This window comes from Melospiza georgiana, chromosome 13, assembly GCF_028018845.1.
Source record: "Melospiza georgiana isolate bMelGeo1 chromosome 13, bMelGeo1.pri, whole genome shotgun sequence".
Taxonomy (NCBI): Eukaryota; Metazoa; Chordata; class Aves; order Passeriformes; family Passerellidae; genus Melospiza; species Melospiza georgiana.
The window spans coordinates 19800717-19824447 of record NC_080442.1 but is presented as its reverse complement, the minus strand read 5'-3'; the positions used below and the strand labels follow the sequence as shown (position 1 = coordinate 19824447).

General features: G+C 52.4%; 1 long non-coding RNA gene across 1 annotated transcript; it reads right to left on the bottom strand.

Annotated features, from left to right (window-relative positions):
* Positions 1 to 10357: 10357 nt before the first annotated feature.
* Positions 10358 to 13621, bottom strand: LOC131089215 (uncharacterized). Its single transcript, XR_009115218.1, has 3 exons — positions 13545 to 13621; positions 11988 to 12055; positions 10358 to 10519 (listed from the first exon to the last, which is right to left on the bottom strand). It is a non-coding gene; the product is annotated as an uncharacterized LOC131089215 (long non-coding RNA).
* Between the last annotated feature and the right edge of the window lie 10110 nt (positions 13622 to 23731).

The window sequence follows — 23731 nt, the reverse complement described above, 5'->3', positions numbered from 1 at the left end:
CCACGTGGATGTGGCACTTGGGGACATGGTTGGGGTGGCCTGGCAGTGCTGGGAATGGTTTGACTCGATGGCCTTAGGGGGCTTTTCCAACCCAAACGATTCCATGATCCTACAGAGAGGTGCCCACCCTGCTGGTGTCCCCTCAGTGCAGTTGTGTCACCCAGAGCCAACCCCTGTCCCCAACCCCACCTTCCCAATGACCTGCAGAGCAAAATGCCCCAATGCCGGCATTCCCAGATCCAGGAGTGGAGATTTCCCACCCCGGAGCTCCACCCCAACGAGGCAGCACAGACAAACATTTTGTCAGCACTGACAAAGCTGAGCTTATAGGAAAGGTAGGGGCAAAAAAAGGGAAAACAGGAAAAAAAAAAATTAATTGGGACAACTTCCAGCAGGGAGCCCGGTGTGCTGGAGGCAGGAGAGCCATCCGGAGCAGGGAATGATTTAGAGGGATGCAGGGAGAGGATTTGGGAAACCATGGCACCGGGTCCCCACGGTGCTCATTAAGGTTGTACAGATTGCAGCTCCCAGCTCTCCAAAGTGCCCGTTATTAATCCATAAAAACATTGCCCGAGTGATTGAATCCGATGATTACTGGAGCAGGCAAACACGGGAGATGGGAAAATATCCTGGCGCTCTCCTGCAAGGCTCCAGGAGCAGGGAGAGAAAAAAAAGATGGGAAAAAAAAAGGAAAATGATGTGAAATATTAATGAGAGCTGTTTGCCCCCGGGCACGGAGCGCAATCCAGGCTTTCCCGGGGACATCCAGTGGAAGAGCTGATTACCAGGGATAAACATCCCGAAATATTCGGGATCTTTGGATTTCACCTCTGGTGTGGCCGCCAAAGCCGATTCCCTTATCAGCCCTCTGCAGGCGCGGCCCCGGGGGATCCGGAGTGCTGGGAATGATGGAATTAGCACCGGGATGAGCCTCTGGAAGATGGAGTGGGGGCCTCGGACAGAGCAGGGGATTTATTGCCGGCTGGGATCCCTGGGAGTGCGACCAATGGATTGAGGACACCTCGGGAGTGCCAACAATGAACGGGGAACTGGGGAAGGAGGAGCACCCACGGTGCCAGTAGGGGCTGGAAGCGCCATCCCGCGGCTCCCAGGGATGTGGGAATGTCCTGGGAATGAGGGCAGGATCCTGGAGCGCTCTGGTTGTGATAGTTGGGATCGAGTCTGGTTGTCCCAGGTGTAGCTGGGAATAGAACACCCACAGCACAGGTTGTCCATGGCTGTTGGACAGGGATGAGCTCCTGGCGCTGCTGGACAGGGGACACCAAGGGTGACATCCCACGGTGCCACCTGGGCACAGGTGGGGAGCTGCCACACCCACACACCTCACCTTTCCCGCCTTTATCCCAACATTCCCTTCCCATTTTTGTGCTGGTTGTCCCAGAATCCCAGAATCTCAGAGGCTGGAAAAGCCCTCCAAGGCCATCGAGTCCAGGCTGTGCTCAATCCCCACCTTGTAGCCAGCCCAGAGCACTGAGTGCCACATCCAGGAATTCCTTGGGCATTCCTTGGGTAATTCCTTGGGAATTACTCAGGGATGGGGTCTGCAAACCTCCCTGGGCAATTCCAATGCCTGGCCACGTTTTCCATGAAGAAATTCCCACCTAGAATGGGTTTGAGGAAACAAATGGTGCTGCTGATGGGAGAACAGCCCCATTCCCACCGGGATCTAATGGGAGAGAACAGCCCCATTCCCACTGGGATCTAATGGGAGAACAGCCCCCATTCCCACTGGGATTTAATGGGAGAACAGCCCCCATTCCCACTGGGGTTTAATGGGAGAACAGCCCCATTCCCACTGGGATCTAATGGGAGAACAGCCCCATTCCCACTGGGATCTAATGGGAGAGAACAGCCCCATTCCCACTGGGATCTAATGGGAGAGAACAGCCCCATTCCCACTGGGATTTAATGGGAGAACAGCCCCCATTCCCACTGGGAGTTAATGGGAAAGCTCCTGCCGAGGAGGGAGCTGAGATCCACGATCCCCAGAAACAAGGGAGCTGGGATGCAGCGGAAGAGCTAAAATTAACCCGAGAGCTCGTTAGCGAGACGAGGGAACATCCAATAAAGTGACATTTTCCTTGTAACACGTTGCACTTGGAGGGTTTTCTGTCCTTGGCAATGGATTTGCCGCTCGGAGGTGCTTCCCTTCTGCTCAGCCACCGAGCCGGGCTCATTAGGGAATTTTTAATTAGCTTTTCTTTTACAGGGAGACTGGGATTGAAGTTTCCACGTGAGCCGTGATTTGTAGATATTCCCATTAAAATCCCACTTTGTCTCTGGCCTCTCCTCAGCTCGTCTCCATCCAGCACTGGAGGTTTATTTGTTCAAATCCCAGCGAATCCCCAAAGGTTTGTGGAATCCAGCCCGTCTGGATCCTCGCTCAAGGAGACAGGTTACTCATTCCTTGGGCTTTTCCCATAGAAAAGGTTCCATCCGGCCAATCCATGAGTAAAACCAGGACAAGGAGCACCAAGCCCAGCCAAGCTGAATTCCCAGACTACAGTGAAGCTCATTCATTCATCCCGAGGGATGAGGCAGGGAATGGAATCCCGATGGTTTTGGGAGAGAATTCCAGAGAAAACAAAAACCTGTCAGCAGAGAACAGCTTTGGAATTACCAGCCCATTCCAGGCCCAGTGGAAGGGAGGAGAAAGGGGAACTGGGAAAAGCCTCCCGCTGCAGGTTTTCATGGAAAAAATTAAATCCTGGAATTGTCGCTGGCCCAGGAAGGAAATCACTTGGAGCTGTGATGTTCCAGAGGCACTGTGGTGGAAGGAGAGAGGGATGTCAGGATGGAGAGGGCGGGAATGTCACCATGAAGGGAAGAGGGATGACATGACATCATGGCTGTGCCAGCCCTGGCTGAGCTTCCTTCGTTATTCCCCTTTTTTTCCCCCAAAAGAAGGAGAAAATTGAAGAAACAGGAGCACAGTCCTCTCAGATTAAAGCACTCAAGGATCATTTGAATCTTAAATCTTTGAATTTGTCAAAATAAGAAGATGCTCCTCTTGGAAATCTCTTGGGAATCAGGAGCAGGGCAGAGCAAAGTCAGGCTGCAAATTCCATGAGAAACGGGCACAAACCCTGGCGAGGTTTGGCCCCAGCTAAATCCAACCCTATTCCAGCGTCATCCCAAACATCCGGGGCTCGCTCAGATAAACAGCTCCAATTTTGGGTGGCAATAAATAAATCAGATAAATAAATAATTAAATGAATCTGTTTGGAAGCCGATAAAGCCGTTAAAAAATTTATTACAGAGCCAGAGCCTGGCCGAGATTGCAGCCTGAAAGCCTCTTCCAGCACCAGCTCCCGCTCTGATTTCCCGGGAAGCGAAGGCCGAGCTCTCCTCGCAAACCCCAGCGGGCAGCGCCGATCCGGAGAAAATTTCAAGGGACGTAATTAATGAGAATTAATTAACCTGAAGGAGCGGGCTTGCTGCCGGTGGCCTGCACCAGGCAGTTCTCCTCCCTCTCCCCGTTTTCCGCACGGATGAGGAGGCGGAGGCAGCCCCGGCGCTTTGGGGAGGGCGAGGGGATGGAGCCGCCGAGGCACTTCCATGGTCCACTTCACCTTTAATGTACGGAAAGGAGTTAAAACGGGAGACAAATTCCTCGGCAGGCAGCGAGGCCAGCCCGGATTTCCTTATGCATGGATGGGCTGACGCGCAGATCCGTCATAAAACCGGCGTTAAAAATTAGTCGGGGCTGTTAGGCCGGCGCGGCCGAGCAGATGGTTCGTGCTCGGAAGTGTTTCGGGAGTCTCCTTTTATTATCCGTGGATGCCTCGTGGCCTGGGATTCTCATTATCCACACTCCACGGAGCAGCGCGGCTCCGCTGCCACCGCGTTCAGCGTGGAAGGGTTCTTGGAGCGTGGGATGGGATGGGATGGGATGGGATGGCATGGCATGGCATGGCATGGCATGGCATGGCATGGCATGGCATGGCATGGCATGGCATGGCATGGCATGGCATGGCATGGCATGGCATGGCATGGGAGCTTAAAGCCCATCCCATCCAACCCCTACCAGGGCAGGGACACCTTCCACTACCCCAGGGTGCTCCAAGCCCCATCCAGCCTGGCCTGGGACACTTCAAGGGATGGAATAACTTCCAGAAAGGTCTGAGGAGGATTTGAACTCTCCTTGGAGAGCCCCACTCCATGCCCCAATTCCTGCACACATCAGGATGAGGAATATGTGGGTATGGGGAGGGAATTGTGTGTGAGCCCACCCCGAGCTGGGGCGGGAGCTCCAAGGCTCCTTCTGCAGTGACATAATCCACCTCTAATTAGCATAATTAATGACTTTGTGGCCTCTGCAGGCTGCAGCCCCTCGTTATCTCTAATTAGGCTCCCCAGCACTGGAGGAGCCATCCGTTATTCCTTAATGATCTCCCCATTCCCGGGAACAGCTCTGAGGGATGCAGAGCGCAGGGACACAAAGGGCAGCTCCTTTCTCCAACACGTTCCTTCATCTCCTGGGGGGGAAAAAAACCCCAAAAAAAACAAAAAAGGAAAAGCCCAGGATCAGGATGGCGCACAGGAATTGTTGTTGTCCCACTGCAGCTCCTCCTGGAGCGGTTTATTCCCTCCTGGAACAGGAATTCTCCTGGGATCCTGCAGCACAGGAGCTTTTAGGGCATCCAAGGGAAGCAGGGAGGGATGGAGCTGGCTGGGATCAGGATGAGGAGGGAATATCCCATTTTTCAGGAGACAAAACATCAGTGCTTCATTCCCCTTAGGGCTGCACATCCCGGGCCTGAAAGGTTTGCTTAAAACCCCACAATCCTCCCTCCAGTGGCTTAAATCCCAGGATTTCTCCTGCATCCATCGGCGCCGCAGCTCCTGCACCATCCATGGGCTCTTCCCAGTTCCAGACCTCCCCAGTTCAGATGAATTGTGGAATTCTGGAATGGTTTGGGTTGGAAAGGAGCTAAGATCTCATCCATTCCACCCCATTCCCCGGGCAGGGACAGTTCCCACTATCGCAGGCTGCTCCAACCCTGATCCAAGCCTTGGAGATTGCAGGGATCCGGGGCAGCCAGAGCTGCTCTGTGCCAGGCAATATTCCCAATATCCCGCCCACCCCTGCCCCCTGGCAGTGGGAATTACAGCCCTGCCATGAGGTGATGCCAGCAATGAGCATTCCAATGGTTTTCCAAGATTCCAAGTCCCCTCTCCGTGTCCATCCCAGCCTGGGCTCCGCATCCATCTCCGCTTTTTCCGCGAGCCCTTGGAGCCTGGGTGGGATTGGATTCAAATGTGCCAAACAATCCTCATTTATCCCTGCCAGCTCCCAGCCTCCTCCCTCTCCACTCCTGTTTTCCTCAATCGCTACCTTTATTTTTGCAATGTGTCTATAATTACCAAATGTTCCGAGATTCCGCCCAAAATGCCTCCCCTTGGAATCCGGGGATGTCTCCTCGCTGCTGTCAATTTGGGTTCTAAATGTTGTGATTGATAAAATTAAACTGTGAAGCGAGGCACGAAATCTGTCTCGTAGACACCACTTCTTTTTAGGGTTGGCATGAGGAGAAAACAACGCCAGGCAGGGGGAGAGAAAAAAAATAAAAAAAATCACCAAATGATTTCCTGCAGAATGGGGGGAATTTGTGAGTTTTTCCTTGAGGAGCTTAATAAGACATCCCGAGCTGGAATTTTTATTCAGCTCCTTGCGAGATCCCAAATTTCCCCACTTTAATTGCTCCAAGCAGGGAAGCTTTAGTCACAGTGTAATGTACCCAGGCATGTTCCGGCTTTAATGAATCATCCCAACTCTGCATTCCAAGCAATTAAGGGAAATCTGGCTGTTCGTTAGTGAGGCGGAAAATAAATTTAATCTCTCTTCTAAAAAATCAATTATCCTGCTGTAATGGAGAATTCAATTTGGGTCATGCTCCATAAATTTCCCGGGTTTAGGATGTTTGGCGAGTGCTCGTTATTAGGTTGCGCACGTGGGGGAGATCTGGGAGCGGGGAGGGGTTGGGAAACATCCTGGAAGTTTCCTTGGGAGCTGGAGTGGGTTCGGAGTGAAGGAGGGGAAGTTTAGGCTGGAAATAGGGACGGAATTCCTCCCTGTGAGGGTGGAGAGGCTCTGGAGAAGGGAAGGCTCCAGGGAGAGCTCAGAGCCTTTGCAGGGCCTGAAGGAGCTCCAGGAGAGCTGGAGAGGGACTGGGGACAAGGGATGGAGGGACAGGACACAGGGAGTGGCTCCCACTGCCAGAGGGCAGGGATGGATGGGACATTGGGAATTGTTCCCTGGGCTGGAATTCCCAGAGCAGCTGTGGCCACCCCTGGATCCCTGGAATGCCCAAGGCCGGGCTGGATGGGGTTTGGAGCACCCTGGGACAATGGGAGGTGTCCTTGCCATGGCATGGGTGGCACCAGATCGGCTTTGAGGTCCCTTCCCACCCAAACCATTCCAGGATTCCATCATTCCCTGCTTCAAAGAGCAGGGAATTTGTGGTCTGGGATGCTGTGGCCACCCAAACCCATCCCTCCACCACTGAGAGGAACCTGGGAGAAGGAGCTGCTGGAGCCCACAGATCCACAGGGACATCAAAGCTTTGCTCCTCCCTCCCAGGGTATGGGATCTCGGATCCTGAGCCCTGCAGGCTCCAGGATCTCACCTCGGACCTGGAATGATGCTGAGAATGGAGCCAGGATGGGCTTGGACAAGCAGAGGATCCCAGAGAACGCTGGAAATGTGAAAATCCAGCAGGGAATCCAAGGCAAGCCCTTCTCCAGAGCATTCCCCCTTCCCAGCCTCATTCCAGGCCACCGCATTCTGAAGGGACACGGGACACCTGGAGGGGCTGGGACACCTGGAGGGGCCGGGCCGGGTTCCGGCGGGCACAGCCTCGCTCTCCATCCCGGGGATGCACGGCAGGGAATCCAGCGGCGATCCCGGCACACCTCGGGAGCGGCTTAAGCTCCTAATTGAGCTCGGCTTTCAGCAGCTCCTAATTAATCTCGGCTCTCCGTGGGTGATCAAGGCTTCGCAGCTCATTAAAGCTTTTTCTCCTTGGAGAGCCTTTTCCTCCGCTTCCCTTTCCTTGGGAGGAGGATTCCATCCAAAGCTGCCTCCAGCTGCCCGGCTCTCAGGAACAAATCGCCCCGGCCATTTATAGGATCGGGAATTTTTCCGCCCCCACACCTCCTTTCTAAATGAAAAAAAAAAATTGTTCCCATCAACTGCATTTCCCAGTCCTGATCCTAAATTTTCCTGCAGCTTCCAAGGCTCTTTCCCTGTTTACTTAAAGATTTTTTTTTTTTTTGATTGAGAACATTCCAAAATCCTTTGGCTGCCACCTGCATCTCCTTTGGGGTTCCAAGGCTGGCTTAAAACCCCCATAAAATCGGAGGTGGGAATAACGCCGGGGAATCCGTGCCCCTGGAATGCGGCTGACACACGTCTGGCTCCATCCATGAGATAAGTGTTATTCCCAATCCATGAGCCAAGCGCAGCTTTTATGAGGAACCTCCCAGCTCCTTCTGAGATCCCATCAATAATTCCACCAAGAATACACACAGTGGGTTCTCGGGAATGGTCCCAGTCTTGTGCTCTTTCCACGCTGGGATTCCCTCCCCTCAGGTTTTATAGGAATGCGTTCCCTTGTCCTGCTGTCAGCTGGGGGGGGTTAATCAGGCCAATAACCACCCCTAAACAAGGGGTTAATTAGCGCCAAACAACCATTAAACCCTCCAAATTCCCAAACTCCGGGAGCCCTTTCCCACCCTTTGATGTTCCTGCAGTTCACTGAACCCTGGAGGAGTTCCAGGAGCGCTCCGGATAAATTTATCCCCCAACACGTGCCCGGGACGGGACACACACCCGGGCCGGGGGCGCATCCCGGCGGATCCAGCGCGTCCCGGGATCCCGTTTTCCCACCGGGAGCCGGGCCGACCTTCGGCCGTGCCCAAGGCGCTGTGACAGACGCAGGCACATTTCGGGGACGCCGTGTCCGCCCGCTGGCCGCGGGTCCGGGCGCTGCTGGGCGTTAGGGAGATTGACGGCCCCGGAGAGTCCCGGTCCTGGGAATCGCCTTCCCACGGAGAGGCGTTAATGGCTTTGATATCAACCATCTCAATATGCCAGCCTGCGCCTCGCGCTGGGATTAGGGAGCGCTATATTTATCCAGGACTGCCATTAGCGGAATGCTAATTAACGGGATTCGGTTTCCAAGTAAATCCCGGCCCTTCCAAGCGCTGTAACGCAAAACTCGCCTCTAATCTCCCCGGAGCTGCTGCTGTTCCCGCTCATTCCTCGGGATTAGGCAGATTTATTTTCGCTGATGGCACCCCCAGGCCGGGCTGTGGCACCGGGACCTGGAGCTGCTCCCAAAGGATCCCGAGACAACTCAATCCCGGCTGTCCGAGCCCTGCCTCCGGCCCCAGCACGGCCTCGGGTACACGGATTGTGGAATTCAGGAATCCTGGGATGGTTCTGGGTGGGAAGGAACCTTAAATCCCATCCCAGGGATGGGCAGGGATACCTTTTCCTATCCCAGGGTTCTCCAATCCCTTGGATATTTCCAAGGATCCCGGGACAGACACAGCTGCTCTGGGAATTCCAGCCCAGCCTCTCCCCACTCTCGCAGGGAACAATTCCTGATTCCCAATATCTCATCCATCCCTGCCCTCTGGCAGTGGGAGCCATTCCCTGTGTCCTGTCCCTCCATCCCTTGTCCCCAGCCCCTCTGCATCTCTCCTGGAGCCCCTTCAGGCTTTGAGCTCTCCCTGGATCCTTCTCCTCTCCAGGTGAACATTTCCAGCTCTCCCAGCCCTGGAGCAGCTCCGTGGCCTCCTCTGGAATTGCTGCAGCAGCTCCAGGTCCTGCTGTGCTGGGATCCAGGGCTGGAGCAGCTCTGCAGGTGGGGCCTCACCTGAGGGGGACAGAGAGGGGACAATTCCCCCTTTCCTGCTGGGAGCAAACCCAGCATGAGTTGCTCAAGACACTCCAGACCTCCACCTCCCCAAGGAGCTGGGATTTGGGGGGTGCAGGACAATTTTGGGGAGCTGGGAATGGCTCAGGCCTCTCACACTTCCAGGAGCAGCAGCCCCGTCTCATCCCTGCTCCCAGCCCAAGGTGCGTCCGAGGGATAATCCGGATCTCTCTCCCTCAGCGCTGCCACGGTGAAAACATCAGCGTCAGCCTCTGGAATGTTCCAGCGACAGCTCGAAAGGAAACAGCTGAGGCACGGGGCTGCAGCTCCACATTCCAGCTGTTCCCACCGTCCGCTCCAGGGAGATCTCCATCCAAAGGGCTCCGGAGCTGCCTCCTGCCTGAAGCTGGAGCAGGGAGAGAGCTGGAGGCAGCACGGAGGGGTCCAGCTGCTCCCTGACAGGAGGGAGAGCAAAGGGAAGGGGATGGAATGCCGGGAACATCTCCCAAGATCCAGCTCCCAGGGATAACAAATGTAATTTGGCAGCACTTTCCGGGAACAACGTGGAAACTGCCCCTGGAATGGGTGGGGAAGGGGAGATTTCAGTGGAATTGAGGTTTCCTTGGAACTGAGGTTTCCTTGGAACTGAGGTTTCCTTGGAACTGAGGTTTCCTTGGCTGCAGAGCCAGCAGGGATGAGCTCTTCCATCTGGGAATGGGATCCGTGTCTCTGTCACCCCTCAGGCAGCTCTGCCCCTGGGAAGGCAAATTCCAGCCAGGGGAACAATTTCCTATGGATGTTGGGAAGTTTGGGATTTCTGTGACCCAAAAGAGCCCAAAGCAAATCCCGGTGGACCCATGGGATTGCATCTCCTCGCTCCCATGGGCAATGAGCCTCACATGGGAAACACAGGAAAAATCCCACTAAAGTCCATTCCCAAATATATTCGGCCTCTTTTCCCAGGCAAACAGCAACAGGAAGAGAGGGAATGGCCTCAGCCTGCTCCAGGGGAGGTTCAGGCTGGACATCAGCAGGGATTCCCTCGTGGAAAGGGTTGTTAAACATTGGAATTGCCCAGGGAGGTTTGGAGTCCCCATCCCTGGAGGTTTCCAAGGAATTCCTGGATCTGGCACTCAGGGCTCTGGGCTGGGTGAAACGATGTTGATCCATCACAGGTTGGACTCAACAATCCTGGAAATCTTTTCCAGCCTCAGAAAGTTTGGGATTCAAATATAAAATCCACTTCAAAAAAGACATTAGAAAAGGGCTGCAACATTCCTGGGGCTGCAAGGAAAATCCATCCCATTTTCCCTGAGCTGCTCTTTTCCATCTCCCAGCACAGTTTGCCATTGCTCCTGGTTTTTAGCCTATCCCAGTTTTCCATTTGCCCACCCAGAAAACCAAAGATCTGGATTTGAAGAGTAAAACCACGCAGGGAGTGGGATTTGCTCTGTTTTCCATCAGGGTTTGGAAGGTGCTTGTCCCATGCCAGGGCCTTTTTCTTACCCCCCTCAGCACTAAAAGGATTTCCAAAGTCTCCAAAAGCTCCCAGAAGTGATGCATGTGCTCCTCTGCTGGGCCTTTCCTGCTTCCAAAATTCCAGCTGGGAATGACTGCATGGCAAAAAAAAAAAAAAAAAAAAAAAGAAAAACCCAGGAAAAATTCAAGTAACTCTGTGACGCTTCCACTGATATTCCCAGAGCTCTGCTGAGCCAAACCTGCTCATCCCAAATTATCCCAAATCCACCCTCAGCACTCCCCTGCGGACACATCCTGAATTCCTGAAGGGATGGTGCCAGGAGGATGTCCCTGCTCACCCAGGTGCCCTGGCAAGGACAGGATGAGGCAGCCTCAGCCTCTTCCCGAGCCGGTCACAGCCGACTGGAGCAATTTTCCAGCTGAAAGGAAAGCTGTGAAAACTCCTCACGGATCACGGGAGCCACGGCTGCAATTCCTGCTCCAGGGCTCCCGGGATTTATCTCTTGTTTAAAAAGGGAAAAAAATAAGAAGGGAAAGGCAACGCTCCGTGTCCCTCCGGAGTTCCAAAGTCAGGAGAGCGCGGGCTCAAGGTCGGATCCAGCCCCGGCCCATCCAACCAAAGACTCCCATTATTCCCCTGTGCTATTTAAAATCCAGCGGAGCACAAAGCCACGGAATTCAGCAGGGAAGAGTTATTCTCTCCCTCAGCCAGGAAAAAACCACGGGATATAAACAAAGCGGGTGCAAAGTGTCCCTGTTCCCAGCCCCGGGAATGTCATTGGGATTGGGTGGAAAATATTGGCGGCGGCTCCCGAGGATCCATTTGGGAATGTGGCAGGCAGGGATGGCTCTGGCCATGGCACTGGGACAGCTCCAGGAGGATCCTGTCCCCCGAAGGACACCAGGAATGGCCCTGTCCCCAGGAGCACTCCCATCCCTTGGGAAGGGCCGTGCATGGCACGGATCAGCCACCTCCGTGTGTCCCTTTCCAGCCTGGAATGTGCTTCTTCCCAAAATCTCCTCTCCTGGAATGCCCCTGGGACAGCTCCAGGAGGATCCTGTCCCCCCAAGGACACCAGGAATGGCCCTGTCCCCAGGAGCACTCCCATCCCTTGGGAAGGGCCGTGCATGGCACCTCCGTGCGTCCCTTTCCAGCCTGGAATCTGCTTCTCCCCAAAATCTCCTCACCCATCCCTCCAAACTGGGAATTCCACAGGGACAACCTGTGGACAGCACAAGGCACAGCCAACATCCCATTTTTGTGTGGGGTGGGATTGCAGAGAATCCTGGAATGGTTTGGGTTGGGATTTTAAAGCTGATCCCGTCCCACCCCTGCCAGGACAGGGACACCGCCCACTATTCCAGGCTGCTCCAAGCCCCATCCAATCTGGAATATTTCCAGGGATGGGGCGTCAAAGTTGATTCACTGCCGCGTTTCCAGCAGCTTTGGGATGCTCCCAAAGGGACTCACATCCCTGCTTTCCCCTTTTTTTATTGGTCCTCCAGGATTTTCATGGATCATCGTGGATTCCTCATCCTCCCAGAATTTCTATCAAGGCCCTGTTGCTGTTCTTGGCTCCATGAAGTTTTCCAGCTCCTCACCTTCCAACAGAAATCCTGGTGCTCCTGGATTTACAGATCCTGGATGGCTCCACAATCCTGGAAAAATCCTAAAAAAGTAAAAAAAAGACAAAAAAACAAAGTAAAATCTGGAATTTGCTTTAAAAATCCAACCTGAATTTTTAGGAAAAAATACCAAACAACTTTTTTTTTCCTTAAAATAATATTTTAATTTCTTTTTCAGCCTATTCATTGGATACTCCAATCCCAGTCCTGGAAAAGTGCGCTCCGCCCTTTGGAGCCAGATCAATCCCTTCCCCGAGCCCGGAATTCCCGCCTCCAGCAGCATTCCAAGCCTGGGATCCAGCGCTGCAAACACAACACATGCAACCACTTAGGAGCCAATTAATCCCAGCGGAAGCGCCCTTGTCGTTACATTTCCGGAATAATGCCAGAAAATTCCCGTTGCGTGTCATCGGGAACCATTTAGGGACGTTTGGGTCCCAGGTTTTGCTGTCAGAGCTTTAAGGAATGAGCAGATGACGGATTCCTGGAAGACGAGGCCGCGTTGTTTTACTGCTGTTCCGCCCGGATAATTTGGGATGTTCCAAAATAATTAGGGTGGGTGATTAATCCTTTACAAGCTCTCTGACATGGAAGAGATCCCAGACCGTCTTAGGGACGCGGGGCAACACTTTTAGATCCCAAAAAATTATCATTATATTCAAAAAAATCCATTCTGCCCCTCAGTGTGTCCCCAAAATGACACCGTGGCACGCCAAAAAGTCACTGCCTCCCAAAGGAACTTTATGCTCTGAAAGTCCTAAAATGCATAATTACACTCAAAAAAATTATTAGACCCTCAAAAAAAATCATTGCTACACTCCAAAATATTGGCATTGCGCCCTAAAAAGTATCATTGTACCCTAAAGAACATCATTATACCCCATAATTTTGCTCTAAAAAATCATCATCACATCCTAAACTCATCCTTATACCCCAAAAAAAGCACTGCACCCTAAAGAACATCACTGTACCCTAAATCCCATTATTACACCCTAAAAATCATCATTATACCCCCAGAAACCACCATTACATCCCAAAAAATATCATTATATCCCCAAAAAAATCATTATATCCCAAAAAACACCATTATGCACTTAAAAACATCATTATATCTTAACACCCCAGCTTCATACACTTTAAAATCACCATTAAATCCCCCCCCAAAAATCCTTATATCCCCAAAACCACATTATACCCTAAACACTGAAATCTGGGCTTGGAAAGAAATTTTTAAAAAATCAGAATTCCTGTCCTCTGCTCCCAAGGAAAAGTGTTTCCCCTCAAAACCTCTCCGGTTCTTTGGGATAAATCCTTGTGTGGGCCGTGGGGTCCAGGGCACCCAATCCGTGTGCAGGACATGAGGTGAAATTCGAGGGAAAAGGGATTTCTGGAGCCAAGATCCCGTTTTTCCAAGGGCCCACAAAGGAATCTTTTCCATTCAACTCTGGGAAACGGCCTTTAATTGATTCCATGTGGATTCCCCTCCCCTTTTCCCCGATCCCCGTGGAAGTGTCCCAGGGTTTGGAAAACCACCTCGCTTCCGCCGCGGCTCCCGGCGCAGGAAAAGCGTCGGAGTCGCGGATAAACGTTGGAGGCTCCGTCGGTTTTCCCATCTGGCAGCCAGGCTGTGCTGTGAAAACGAAGGATATACATATGCAAATATTCCCGGGCTGCTTCCAGGACCCGAGGAATTTTTATGATGTAACCGCAAGAAGAGGTCGGATAATGGCGGCAATGTGGAGCCCCGGAATGCCGCGCGCGGAAACGGAGAGCCGGGAAGCGGAGCTCTGGAACGCTGCTCCAGAGGAACGGGGAGCAGGTTGGACTTTGGAGATCTCAGAGCGGTCAGGGTTGGGAAAAACCACCACAAATCCCCAAAAAATATCGGTGGGGGAGTGCCAGGCACTGGTGGGTTGTGGCGGCAGCTCCGGGGATGTCATTGTACCACCAAAGACATTCCAATGTCCCACCAGGGACATTCCAATGTCCAACCAAGGGCATTCCATTGTCGCACCAAGGGCATTCCATTGTCCCACCAACGACATTCCAATGTCCCACCAAGGACATTCCAATGTCCCACCAGGGACATGCCATTGTCCCACCAGGAATGCGCCGCTGCCCCACCAAATCCCACCAGGGACATGTCATTGTCCCTCCAAGGAGATGCCACCATCCCACAAGGGACATAAAATTATCCCACTGGGGACACATCATTGTCCCACCAAGGCCATTCCATTGTCCCACCAAGGCCATGCCATTGTCCCCCCTCTCCAGAGCCATTCCAAACCCCCCTGGATGTGTCCCTGTGTCAGCTGCCCTGGGTGACCCTGCCTGGGCAGAGGTCGCTTCCAATCCCACCTATTCCAGGATTTTGGGATCCCATCCCTCCCAGGAATGAGGGACCACTGAGCTGAGAGTCACTGGTGTCCCCTGGTCTGGGGGGGTTGGCACTGCCACCTTCAGCCAGGGACACGTGGGGTGACTTCCCACCACCCCATCCCAATCCAACAGCACCAGCACAACCCTGTTCCCTCTCCAAGCCCTGGAGAAAATTCCCAGCCAGCCCTGTGTCCCCAAAGCCACCTCAGGGGTGACAATGGCATTGCTCCTGCTCTAATTAATGATGAGCCCCTCCCTTAACGAGCACCTTTGGAAATGATGGGAGCGCTTTGCCCGTCACCGATGCTCAGAGAGAGATCTTGGAATGAACAAAATATTCCTGTGATCTTCACCCTGACAGGCTGGAAGCAAAAATATTTAGTGAGGAACTCCAATATCTTGAATAATTCAGGAGGCTGCAAACCCCTTGATCATCCCGCTGACTCCGGGAACAAAATAGTCGGGATTTGTGCATCCAAAGCGGAGATAAAAACGCCAGGAGAAGAAAGAGGAGAAGAAGGAGGTTGACAATTAAATTTAAAAAAGCTGATTAAAAACGCAGCCGTGCCGGAAGGGGGCCCGGGGAGCTGCTCCTTGAAGCCACAGGTGTCCCACTATCCCGGTTTTATCCATGGGAACACAGAGGAGGGATCCTGGGGAGCAGCTTCCCTGCCAGATCTCTGGGATGCAGCGGGAGATGAAGCTGGAGGGACTCCTGGAGTGGCTGTGCCCAGGACAGGGCTCTGAGACAGCACCTCTGGTGGTTTGGTGGCATCTGAGGGGACAAGGGACAGGACACAAGGAATGGCTTCCACTGCCAGAGGGCAGGGATGGATGGGATATTGGGAATTAGGAATTGTTCCCTGGGAGGGTGGCAAGGAGATGGGATGGGATGGGATGGGATGGGATGGGACGGGACGGGACGGGACGGGACGGGACGGGACGGGACGGGACGGGACGGGATGGGATGGGATGGGATGGGATGGGATGGGATGGGATGGGATGGGATGGGATGGGATTTCAGGTCCTTTCCCACCCAAACCATTCCAGGATTTTCTGCGTCCATGATCGTGGGCGCTCACCAGGAACGCGCCAGCAGGCGGCGCCCGAGAGCGTCGAGCCGAACGCGGCCGAGAGGAGCCGAGCTCAGACGAACTCGGATGGATGGATGGATGGATGGATGGATGGATGGATGGATGGATGGATGGATGGATGGATGGATGATGGATGGATGGATGGATGGATGGATGGATGGATGGATGGATGGATGGATGGATGGATGATGGATGGATGGATGGATGGATGGATGGATGGATGGATGGATGGAGAACTGGGGGAAGAAGGGATGAAGAGTTGGAAGGATGGAAGTTTGGAGGAATGGAAGTTTGGAGGGATGGAGAGATGGAGGAATGGAAGAATGGGAGTTTGGAAGCACAGAGGGTTGAAGGGACAGAGGATGAAGGGATGAAGAACTGGAGGGATGGAGGATGAAGCAGTGCCAGGGGAGCCATGGCTGCACCTCCCACCTGGCACTGATTCACTTCCACACTGAATCCCTGCATCCCATCGGGCAGGGAATGCCGGTGCCACCATCCCAGGAAGAGCATGGCCCAACCCAAGCACACACCTTCCCATCCCCACAGCCCAAACTGGGATAAATATAGGGATCTTTGGACACGAATTCCCGTCCCTGAGAGCTCCAGCAGCCCCGGAGCCACTGGCACTGCTTTATTTTTAATATTTAATGTGATAAAAGGCTGGAATTGCTTTTAAGCTTAAATTGCTTTCTCCTTTTTATCTTTAAAAAACCACGGCGAGCAGTTTTTTGAGGTTATTTTTTTTTTTTTTTGGGGAAGTTTGTCCTAATGATCCCTGGTAGCCATTAGGTCGAGAATCAGGCACTTTCAAAGGGATCCATTAAATATTTCATTCCTCGCTCCCATTCCTTTGGTTTTGATCTCCATTCCCATTGATTAAAGACACTGACGGCTCCATTTTGATTAAACCCTAAATCAAAACTCACCCGAAAAAACTGCCAGAGCTGACATTTATGGAGTTCAGTAAACTGGGTGGAAGAACAGGAGTGCGAGCTGGAAAAAATCCATAAAATCCCTTTCCAAACAAACATCAGTTGACAGCAAACAGATGGATCCGAGGCTCTTATTCCAAACTGGAAAAATTAAGAGTTGGCAGGTCCTGGGAAAAAAAAAAAAAAAAAAAAAAAAAAAAATTTAAAAAAAAGGAATTACAAAACATCTTAAAGTTTTCCCCTTCATATCCTGGTGTTGCTCTGGGCACGGGTTCAATATTTTCCTAGGCTACTGCACGGAAAAGGGGCTGGATACAGGGAAGCAGCTGGCACGGGAGGCCTTGGGGATCCTGGGGAGATTGATGAGGAGCAGAGCCGGCAGCATCCCAAGGATCCGGCCCCGCTCTCAGCCCACTCAGCATGGCCCTCTCCAAAGGGGCAGGAAAAGTGTGGAAATGCATGGATTTTCCTGGGTTTGTTGGCTTACCCCAGGATAATGTCAAGGGAATGTTCTTGGGAAGGTGCAGCTGTGGGAATCTGAACCTCAGGCTCTGCCAGGTGCCCCAGGAGGGGAATGTGAGGGGCACCAGCCCCGTCCATCCTGGAACATTCCAGATTCTCTGGGAATGCCATCCCAGACCTTCCCCACACTCCCAGCCAGGAATTCCTTCCCAAAATCCCACCCAAATCCCCCCTTTTTCCAATCTGAACCATTCCCAGTGTCCTGTCCCTCCATCCCTCATCCCAAATTCCTCCTCCAGCTCTCCTGGAGCCCCTCGGAAGCTGCTCCAAGGTCTCCCTGGATCCTTCCCTTCTCCAGGATGGAAAATCCCATTTTTCATCAGAAATGCCACAATTATCCCATGTTTAATGAATCCTAGGGATTCTGGGCTATCCTGAAGGATCCTCACAGACCCAAAGGAAATCCGGGATATTCCGCAGCTCCTGAAGGGATATTTTAAAATGCAGGATCAAGCAGAGGAGGAAAAATGACATTCCTTCCCAGAAGTGACAATATGAGAGTGGCCCTGAGAATTCCAGAGGGACAAAGCGCTGCCTTCCCAGGTGGGAATGGCTCCAATCCTGCCTGGAATCCTCCTGGAGCCTGCCTGCGAGCGCCTCGGAAAAATTCCAGCCCCGAGCCCACCCTGCACTCGAATCCAATTATCCACCCAAGAGCGGAAAATCACAGATGGCTCTGCTGGATTTTCTGAAGGAGCTCTGCTCCAGAGGCATTATCCACGGAACTGCAACCAGCACGGGCACTCCAAATGGCAGCAGCTGGAAAAACGGGAGCAAAGCGCCCTGCTGGGCTGAAAATCCTGGAGATGAGAGCTTCTGGAATTCCTCCTTGCATGGGAAAGGGAGGGAGGGAGCAGCAGAGCTCAGGGAATCAGCCTTGGCCAGAGCATCCTGCTGCTGCCGAGAGCCCGATTGAAACCCCCAGGAAAAATCCAGAGGAAGAAATCCCAAGGAAAAAATCATGAGGGGGAAAAAAAACCCGAGGAAAAAATCCAGAGGAAGAAATCCCAAGGAAGAAATCCTGAGGAAAAATCACGAGGGAAAAAATGAGGAAAAAACCCAGAGGAAAAATCCAGAGGAGGAAATATCAAGGAAAAAATCCCGATGAAGAAATCCTGAGGAAGAAATCCCAACAAAGAAATCCCAAGGAAAAAATCATGAGGGGAAAAAAACCTGAGGAAGAAATCCCAAGGAAAAATCCAGAGGAAGAAATCCTGAGGAAGAAATCCTGAAGAAGAAAGCCCAAGGAAGAAATCCTGAGGGAAAATCACAAGGGAATAAAACCTGAGAAAAAAAAACAGAGGAAAAATCCAGAGGAAGAAATCTCGAGGAAGAAATCCTGAAGAAGAAAGCCCAAGGAAAAATCCCAGTGAAGAAATCCTGAGGAAGAAATCCCAATGAAGAAATCCTGAGAAAAAAAATCCAGAGGGAAAACCCCTCCAACCTTGCCCCAATTCCAATGGGAATGATTCACAGCTCCGTGACTGGGATGCTGGAGGAGAGTTTGGGAACACCTGGAGAGGATGGAATGCTGGAGGATGCGGGATGGATTGGAGGTAGAACTGAACTTATTCCTGTCCTAGTATCCCCAGGATAGGAGGAGGAAAAATCCTGGAATGGTTTAGGTTGGAAAAGCCCCGTATGGTGATCAGCTCCAACCATTCCCCCAGCAGCAATTCCTGCATTTATTTCCATGCCACATCCAGGTTTTTCCCAAAGGATTGAATTTTCCCAGAGGGTCTCACCTGTAAATCCACAGCAAGGGCTGGATCCAAACCCATTCCTGTGTTAATATCTCTGCCACTGAGCAGGAGGAGCTGATCCATAAATATCAAGTCCCTTTCCAAAGGCACCCATGGAGTGTTCCCTTCCCATTCCCACCCTCCTGTTCCCGTTATCCTGCTCCTCATGCCTGGAATGAGAGGAGTTTGGCAGCTGGCTCTGCATCCGGGGCTGGCGGGGAATTTTGGAATTTTGGAGCTCTTTGCTTCCCGCTGTTCCTTCCCTGCTCCAGCAGCTGCCAGCCCGTCCGGGAATGGAGGAGAGGTGCTAATCCCGCTCCAGATTCCCACAGAAATCCACAAAATCCCATTGCTTCACACTGAGGTCATTTGACCCCTTCCCAAGTTTCCTGGAGAAGGAAAACACCGACTCTTATTCCTGCTATAAATAACCCCCAGGCTGCTGGGAAACTTGGAATTCCAGCTTTTGGGACTGCCACGGGGTTGGGTGTTTATAAAGGGAATTCCAGGCTGGATTGGTGGATTGTCACATGCTGCCATCCCTAAAAAATGGCTTTTTGCCCTTTTTTTCCCCAGTCCAGCAGCCGGCAGAGGTCGATCTGTCGATCCCAGACGTTGGAAGTGACGCTCCAGGCGCCTCAGGGTGCTAATCCAGAGGGAAAGGTTTTTCCAGCCGATCTTTCTGGCGCTGGAAAAGGAAGGCTCTTCCCTCTCCTCGTGCCTGTCACTGCTCCCGAGTGTCAACAGGACAAATTTAGCCCCGGCTCAAATCCCAGGGCACAGATCCAACCCTGGAGCTGCTGCTCCGGCCGTGGGATCAGCGCGGCTCCAGCAGGGAGGGATTGGGATCCACTGGGATCGGGTGGATTTGGGAGATGGAGGTTTGGATTTTGTGTCGCTTTTTACACTGCAGGGAGGAGCAACTTCCTTCCAGTGAGGGTGGGGAGGCCTTGGTACAGCTTTTCCAAGGAAATCATGGATGTGCCACCCCTGGAAGTGTCCCAAGGGGGAAGGGAAAGGAAGGGAAAAGAAAAGGAAAAGGGAAAGGGAAAGGAAAAGGGAAAGGGAAAGGGAAAGGGAAAGGGAAAGGGAAAGGGAAAGGAAAAGGAAAAGGAAAAGGAAAAGGAAAAGGAAAAGGAAAAGGAAAAGGAAAAGGAAAAGGAAAAGGAAAAGGAAAAGGAAAAGGAAAAGGAAAAGGAAAAGGAAATGAAGCAGAAAAGGGGGAAAGAAAAAAGGAGAGAAAGAAAGGGGGAAGTGAGGTAGGGAAAGGAAGGAAGGGAAAGGGAGAAAACCATCCCGAGCAAGAAACCACTAAAAAACGCCCAGTTCCACCTGAGCAGAACCATCCTCTCTTGAGAGGGATATTTCACCCTACAATCCATCCCCTTTCCCTACCTGCTCCCCAATCCAGGCCATTCCCATCCTGAGCAGGATGTTTTACTCCACAATCCATCCCCTTTCCCTACCTGCTCCCCAATCCAGGCCGTTCCCTGCGAGCTTTCCCGCTGCTCCATAAATTACCCGCTGACAGCTGTAATTTGTGCAAACGAGGCCCGGGCGCTGCTGGCAGCCCTGCTCTAATAAGGTCAATATATATTCATGGATGTGCCAGGGAGCTGGGAAAAGCGGGAACGCGGCTCCAGAGCGGGAACCGGGGAAAGCTGCGGCCGCTCCTCGGGGCTCTTGGCTCATCAGCCATGCATGGCAGGAGCGGGGCTGGGATTGCACTCCGGAGCTGGCAGGGAGCAGGGAATGCTTTCATGCCCTGCCAGTCCCGGGGAGATGATGTTCCCCCAGCGCTGGAGGGGTTGGTTGGTTTCTTCCTGTTTGTTTTTTTTTTTTTATGGATTTTTTCAGGGTTTGTGGTTGACCATTGGAAGGTGAGTTCCTGCTGAGAGAAGCTTCCAGGGGGAGCAGAACCACTTCCAGAACCTTCCAGGAGAGCTGGAAAGGGGCTTGGGATAAGAGGGGTGGAGGGATGGGACACAGAGAATGGCTTCCCACTGCCAGAGGGCAGGGATGGATGGATATTGGAATTGTTCTATGGGAAGGGATGGAATTCGCAGAGAATCTGTGGCTGCCCCTGGATCCCTGGAATGTCCAAGGCCGGGTTGGAGCAGCCTGGGATGGTGGCAGGAGGAGTTTTTCCTTTGGAATCGAGGAGCCAATCCATGGGATGCAGGACAGGGCTGGATCCGCATCCCAGGATCCTGGGAGGAGCAGGGGGAGCCACCCACGGGAACCAGGAGCTTTTCCAGTCTTGGGATCCCACAGGAATTCTGGGCTCCTGCCAGCCCATTCCCACCTTGGCAAACCGCAGCAGCTGGCCCCGGGATTTTGGGATCTTGAGCTTCCTTCTGGAGCCACATGGATCTTCAGGGACATCCCACCGGCTTGTCCAGCATCCCTGCTCCCTTCCTGGGAATCCTTTGGTTTTCCTGGAAATCCTTTGGTTTTCCAGGAGCCACTGAAGGGTCTGTGTCTCGCTCAGAGTGCCAGCCCCGTGTCCCCTCCGTGTCCCCTCCACGGTGACATCCCTGAGCATTGCCACATCTCCATCCCGGCCTCCCTGGCTCGGGATCATCCCAAATTCCTTCGTGCCAGCTGGGCAGCGCATTCCCAGCTCCCGTGGCCGCTCCTGGGAGCAGATCTTTGGGAAAAGGGCCACGGGAGGAACCAGGGATGTTTGATCAGGCCCGTGTTGACTTTGGGAGCCGCTGAGCAAACACCGAGCGTGGGGAAATCCAACAAACGCCGCTCCAGAGGCGCCATAATCGGCTTAAAATCCAAGGATAATTACCCGAGCCCAGAGCTCCAGCCCCTGCCAGGCATTGGAATTAGCTGGGGAACACAACCTTGGGAGCTGGGATCCACCCCCAGCTCCTGAAACCAGGAATGGAAACAGCCCAAGGCAAAGGAGCCGAGCTCTGGTGCTGCCCCAATCCTGACACAAATTCATTGAGGAAAAGCTCTTGGAGAGGTGGGACGGGATCAAATCCTGGATCAGAGCTCCCCTTCACCCAAAAGGAATGGGTGCCCAATCATCCCTGGATTCCAGCAGGCGGTGGGAAAAGCCCTGGAATGATTTTCTCTTCCTACCAACGGCTCCAGGTCAAATCCACTGCGTTTTCCTGGGACGTGGCCACTCCCAGGCACATCCCTGATTAATGTAACGAGGGCAGGTGGATCCAGCCAGCGTTCCCAGGTTTTTGGGACTGGATCATGAGCAAGGGAAGGTGTCAGGAGCTGCCGGAATATTCAAAAATTCAAAGTAATGAAACAGCTCCAGGCTGGTGAATTATTAAGGATTTTTCCCAGGTTTCTGATCTTTTATTCCCTTTATTAAATGTGGAAGTCAGGGATCAGGGAGCTGCTTCCCTTCTTCCTGCTTTCCCAGAAGAGCCGGAGAGGAGGGAAAGGCAAATCCCGGGATGGGATGGGATGGGATGGGATGGGATGGGATGGGATGGGATGGATGAGCCTGAGCATCCCATGGAAAATTATCCAGGATTTGGAGGTGCTGGAGGGACACTCAGCAGGATATTCCCACTGAATTTATTTCTCCAAAGGAGGACCAGTATTTTAACCATGGAATTCTTTTGGGAAAGGACCTTAAAGCTCATCCAATTCCACCCTCTGAGGGACACCTTCCGTTAATCCAGGTTGGTCCAACCTGGCCTAGACCACTTCCAGGGGTTGGGAATATAATATTCCAAGGTTAATTATCCTTTAAATAAAACAGGAATGTGACATTTCCACCCCCTGAGTGGTGCCAATCTAGCACCACATTCCCAAAACGAATCCTTCCCTACTTTAAAATCTTGGAGGAAAGCTGGATCCAATTGGAAGCGAAAATTAATGGCAAATCCTTGGAACCACATGAAGAGTTCCTTGGAAAGCGGCTCAACATGGAAACAATCGGAAAAGCCTGGAATATAAATATTTGTCCTTCCTGGTGCCAGAGCAGCAGGAAAAATGAGGAGAGGTTGGCACGGGAGCTTTCCATAAACACCGCTCCAAAGGCCGGCCTTGGATGCATGGAATTGTTGGTCAATTTTTCCATTTCCTTCATCCAAGGAGAATTAAACATGCAGGAGATGCCAGGAGCTGATGGGTTCAGAGGGAACGTTGCACAACGGGATGGGTGGGAAGCGGGAATTTGTAGGAATACGGCTGGAAAAGGGCAGAGCTCTGGCCTCTGCGGGGTTAAAAATCCAGGGTTGGGAATCTGGGAATCAGCGTCCCAGGAACATGGAATGCTCCCAGACTGGAGGATTGGAACAGGCAGGGATTGGGATCACAATCCTGCTGCCCCCACAGCACTTCCCAGACATCTTTCAAGGAAATTCCATAATTTCCTTTCATTTCATCCATTTTTTCCTTCAATTTGACCCCTTTTTTCCTGTCATTTGAACTCTTTTCCTTCCCTTTCCTCCCTGAAAAAAATCGGAAAACAAACAGGCAAAAAAATCGGAAAACAAAATCCCTTCTCCTCAAGGCCTCCTTGTATTCCTTTTTATATTTTCCTGTTTTGTTTTTTTTTTTTTTTTAATTTTCCTGGATTTCTATTTTCCTATTCCCACGTTTTAAACTGAAGGGAAACCTCAGGACAAAAGAAGGAAAGCTCCATCTTGGAATACTTATGGAAGCTTATGGTTAAAAGTGGATTTTAATTTGGGATTCCTGCCCCAGTTTGGTGGCTGCTCACAGCATTCCCGTTATCCAGAGGGGATGCAAATGGAATGCAATGGGAACAGGTGCATGGCAGAAGAGCTTCCTCGGACATGGAGAATCCTGGAATGGCCTGGGTGGGAAGGGACCTTAAATCTCATCCCATTCCATGGGCAGGGACACCTCCCACTATCCCCTCTGCTCCAAGCCCCATCCAAGTTGGACTTTCCAGGGATCCATCACAGGAAGAACAACGCTCCGGAGCAACTCCGGCAATACCGGGAGACTCGGGCTCCTCCCGAAGCTGTTTTCCATGGATAACTCCATGCCACTCCTGCTCCAGCACTTGGCACTGGTGGATTCCCACATTTTTTTAA